A 5,381-nucleotide genomic window follows, 5' to 3' on the forward strand; every position below is an offset into this window, starting at 1 on the left:
CCAATTTTGTGGGTCGATTTTCGGGCATTTCTAGGAAGAGTTAAAAGGCAAAAGTAGGTATAGCATATTAGCCCCGAGCTAGGAGAATCCTCTCTCCCAAACGCCAGAGGCGTAGGTCATCTAGTTAACGAGATAAAGGGGGGGACATTAATGTAATTTCTAAGAGCTAAAAATATTGATGGGTCGCAGTTTTTAAAAAAAAAAATCAATTGAATCTATTAGCTTTAAGGGCGTAGAAGACTCTTCTGGAGATTCCATGAGCGTAGCTGGGCTTTAAGTCTGAGGGGAGTCAATTATATTTAGGCCAATTTTGTGGGTCGATTTTCGGACATTTCTAGGAAGAGTTAAAAGGCAAAAGTGGGTATAGCATATTAGCCCCGAGCTAGGAGAATCCTCTCCCCCAAACGCCAGAGGCGTAGGTCATCTAGTTAACGAGATAAAAGGGGGGACATTAATGTATTTTCTAAGAGCTAAAAACATTGATGGGTCGCAGTTTAAAAAAAAAAAATCAATTGAATCTATTAGCTTTAAGGGCGTAGAAGACTATTCTGGAGATTCCATGAGCGTAGCTGGGCTTTAAGTCTGATGGGGGTCAATTATATTTAGGCCAATTTTCTGGGTCGATTTTCGGGCATTTCTAGGAAGAGTTAAAAGGCAAAAGTGGATATAGCATATTAGCCCAAGCTAGGAGAAACCTCTCCCCCAAACGCCAGAGGCGTAGGTCATCTAGTTAACGAGATAAAGGGGGGCAATTATATTTAGACCAATTATTACGGATACTTCTCTTCCAAATTTGAATAAAGCACACTTTGATATAGAATTCTACGCCTGTGGAAATTTCGTTTGGAAAGCAACATTTGAGTTGCTTATGTATAGTTTACAGGATAAAAATTTAACCAAATTATTATGATATCTCACGAAATGTTCGCTAACATAGGGTGCCAAACGTATGTCTGTTCAAATTCTCCCGTTTTTGTAAAATCATTCATAAATGTATGCTACAGATATTCTGCCATTAAGATACATCAAAATTCACATTTATTTTTGTTTTTTACAAATAAGTTTTTTAATGAATATTACTTGAAAAAGTAGCGAACAGACCTACATTCATTAAATTGTTGTGCTATTAAACCCGTTTACATTTTGTTTACTGTGGAGGGAAAATATGCGAGAAAAAGACAATATGGTATGTGTGTCGTCTATTGTAAGTAACATTAAGAGAACAAGACAAGGACACCTGTATTCATTTCAAACATTCATGATTTCAATGGATTCAGCCGAGAGCTGCCATGTGTTCTTTTATAAAATCCCCAAAAATGTGTAGTAAGCGTAATGCGCCTGTCGTGCTATACCTTTATTTACTCAATAATGTTTATTGCAATGATATTTTTAACAAAATTGAATTTCATAACATTCTTTATTTTCTTACAATATGTGATTTTATTATTTTTCCCCTTCTTGAAAAAGGATTTTTTGAAATTTCGTAGGGAACTTTCAAAAATCTCTTTGGCATCACTGTTGGAATAATAAAGTCAACATGTTGTTTACAATTTTAAGAAGTCAAAATCAGCTGATAAAAGAATCGTATGGCATTGGTAAAAGTGGCAATTATTTATTCTTTCAATTCTCCTTAAAAAATAATTGAAATCCAGAGAAAAGTGAAGGTTCAAATTTAATTGCGACGCCTGGAAGTGATTGTGAAACGAATAATTCATCCGAAGAACGGCTAAATGAGACAAATAAGGCTATAATACCCACTAAAGTTAAGAATGAAAGTCAGTCAAATGGCTCTTCGCGAGATAATAAAAACAGTCCATGATGAGTGGTAATCAAACGGTGACGGTGGTAATCAAATTTTTAGCAGCAACTTTGGAAATGGAATTGACCAGTCCCCGGACAATTGTACAATTTCACAGAAGGCTATAATGGTGCAGCCAATAACAATTGCAATGAACACACAGCACCTGGTCTTTTTGGAACCTAGCATTGTTCGTTAGTTTTGAAATGAATAAAAAAAATGTTGGTTATATTTATCTTTGGCACATTTCTTTAATAGCTCTCCAATTACATCCGATGGTAGGAATCAAATTTGATAGTGGTGTTATGACCGCTGCAGACAATTTGGTTTCATATGGCTCAATGGTCTGTTACCAAGATATTCAGCGTGCTTTTAAAGTGATCAACAAGACAGTCATTGGAGCAGGATGTGATTTCGCCGATTTTCAAAACCTTAAACGATCTATTGATCAGAAGACGGTTGAAGACGTGTGTCACGAGGACGAGCTTGAAATGAAACCAAAACCATTGTACCACTGGCTGACTCACGTAAAAGGCGTAGTCGCATCAATCCATTGCGGTTGGAGGTGGTAGTAGAAGGTTTGGACAATGGCAAAAACTTACACAAACTCAAGCTTCGGAAATGTTTCGCAAATGTATGAAGGTGTTATACTATCGCGAATGTAGATCTATGCCCAAGTATAATGTAGCTGTTTGCATTAAAGATAGAAGTATGTACAATACTTCTATCTTTAATGCAATGTATTCAATGTAAATTAATAAATAAATACAATGTAAATGAATAATTGGTGAACAATTTTTGACTTTCCAAATGGAATAAAGTGATAGTTTTTCAAAAATTTTTCCAGACAAGCTGCCTCCATTGGGAATAAAAGCCCTGGTTGAAGACGCTACAACATGTAACTTGCAACTTATAACTGAACATCATTATTTTATTAATGCATAAAAATATGTTAAATGTGATGAATTGTATAAATATTATATTTATGAGAATTTATAAATGTTTAATAAAATTAATAAACATCTAAACAATCGTGTTCCACATTGCAGTGAAACCACTTAATGAAGCTATGAAACACTCAGAAATGTCACCAGCTTTACTGAGAGGGGATAATCCGCAGCTGGAAAACTTTTTTGGTGTTTTGGTCGAAATAGGATTTGAACCCACGACCCTGTGTATGCAAGGCGGACATGCTAACCATTGCACCACGGTGGCTCCCTGTCTATGGCCTCTAACAATCGTGCAAAAATTGGTCCATAATTATATATAGCCCCCATATAAACCGATCCCCAGATTTGAATTTTGGAGCCTCTAGGAGGGGCAAATTTCATCCGATCGGATTGAAATTTGGTACGTGGTGTTAGTCTATGGCCTCAAACAGTCGTGCAAAAATTGGTCCGTATCGGACCATAATTATATATAGCTCCCATATGAAGCGATTTCCAGATTTAACCTCCGGAACCTTTGGAGGGGAAATTTCATCCGATCCAGTTAAAGTATATGTACTAAATTTATTTTGAGTCGTGATGAGTCGACATATTTGGCGGCGGCTTCGACTGGCAAAAACTGGTCGGCGACGGCTAAAATCGGCGGCGCGACTCGGCGGCTTCATTCTCTGTCCGGACGACATTGGTCGTGTCGAAACATATCCCATATATTGGCCCCATTATAAGTTAAGTCCGAAGGCATAATCGATACTGCTGCATGTTTATAGGATCGATAACACATTTACCGATTATTTAATCATCAACGAATTGTCGCATCGATTGGCCACACTGTAAGATTCCTTACAAACACATGGTGAGTATTATGCGTCGTCCAGACTATAAGTTTTTCCGGACGGAATGTCTGTATTTGCAAAGAATCTTACAGTGTGGCCAATCGATACGAATTGTCGGCGATGACTAAATAATCGGTAAATGTGTTATCGATCCCATAAACATGCAGCATTATCGATTATGCCTTCGGACTTAACTTATAGTGTGGCCAATATCTGGGATATGTTCGACACGAGCACTGTAGTCCGGATACACTTATAGTCTGGTTCGGTTTTCGAACGGATTTTACTTTCGCCATTACTTTTTCTAAAACAATCAAAATTATAAATGGAAATAAATATATTCCTGTTAAATCTTATTCAAATCTATATGAAAAAGACAATGCGTATCAATTGAGTTAATTTATCTGATTTTAATTGCACTATGTGACGGCCACCATATGACATATAGAATACATTTCGATCTGTTTACACCGTACGTATGAATTATCGTACAACTTGTTGAAGTATAGGCGATTATGATTTCTGTACAGAGAATGAAGCCGCCGAGTCGCGCCGCAGATTTTAGCCGCCGCCGACCAGTTTTTGGCAGTCGACGCCGCCGCCGAATATATCGACTCATCTCGACTCAAATTTAGCCGCCAAGTAATCAAATATATTGATTTAAATCAGAAAAATGTATTAGTAATTGTTGTAGTTTTTGCCAAAATATTGAACCTTCCACTTACAATCAATCAGTATCAAGTAGCTATAGTATCAAGTAGCCTCAGTATCAATCAGTATCAAGTAGCCTCAAGCTGACTTAAATATGCGTACTCGGCGTCGGTCAATTAAAACATGAAACTAGACGTATCCGAACCACTATGAGATTAATCGTACAACCCATCTTAATATCTAATTTATGTATTAATCACTCCTTTTGTGCATGATATTTGTTAAATTATTATAAAATCGTAATATTGAAATATTAACCTCTTTCTTTGGGCAGGGAATGGGAAAGAGATGAAGCTTTTTCAGATATTAAAGAATGTATATCGACTTATTGGTGGCTACATTACAATCGATATACGCTGAGTTATTTGGCGATGACGGCGACAAATAGGCGGTAAAATAAGCAGCGCGATTTTACGGCTTCATTCTCTGATAGTGACTTGCACATTTAAACCAACGACAGAAATTCTTCAACAAACATCATTCCAAGAGAATTTTAAAGTTGAATTTACTGAAGTGGAATTACCAACTAAAGGCCGGTATGCACCTCTAGCGAAAAATTTCATTCCCATAAGAAATGCATTGCTATTTATGCTAACGAAATTTTCGGTAGCGTTCAATTTCGTAAGCTGGTACGCACCTCTAATGAAAATAACAGGGTTGTCAAAAGCATATTGTTACGTTTTTATATTTAGGCGTTTTTAATTACCCGACAATTAAAACACAGTTCTTTTAAATAACGACAATCTACAATTTATTTACTATGACTTCACACTTTACAATTCGTTCACACTGAAGTTATTCGTTTGACGCTTTAATTAAGACTGACTCGTTAGCAGCATGCGAGCGCTTTTATATATGACGGTGTGGCAATACGAGAACATTCTGGTAGCACTACAATATTCTGGCAACGCCAGAACATTCTTAGACAATGCTAGAAGGATCTACGACCATTAAGTAATTCGTCTGGTGGCTGCCAAACACATACACACTCACATAGATATATGCTCGCATTACTACAACAACAATGACAATAGACAATGAGATGAAATGAGAAAGCAAAATAACAAAGCAAAGGGGTTGTTATTCTATGAG

General features: G+C 36.7%; 1 pseudogene; it reads left to right on the forward strand.

Annotated features, from left to right (window-relative positions):
- The first annotated feature begins 1,919 nt into the window (after positions 1-1,919).
- LOC142242475 (proteasome subunit beta type-4-like) lies at positions 1,920-2,829 on the forward strand (annotated as a pseudogene).
- The last annotated feature ends 2,552 nt before the right edge of the window (positions 2,830-5,381 follow it).

This window comes from Haematobia irritans, unplaced genomic scaffold (genome assembly GCF_050003625.1).
Source record: "Haematobia irritans isolate KBUSLIRL unplaced genomic scaffold, ASM5000362v1 scaffold_171, whole genome shotgun sequence".
Classification (NCBI taxonomy): Eukaryota; Metazoa; Arthropoda; class Insecta; order Diptera; family Muscidae; genus Haematobia; species Haematobia irritans.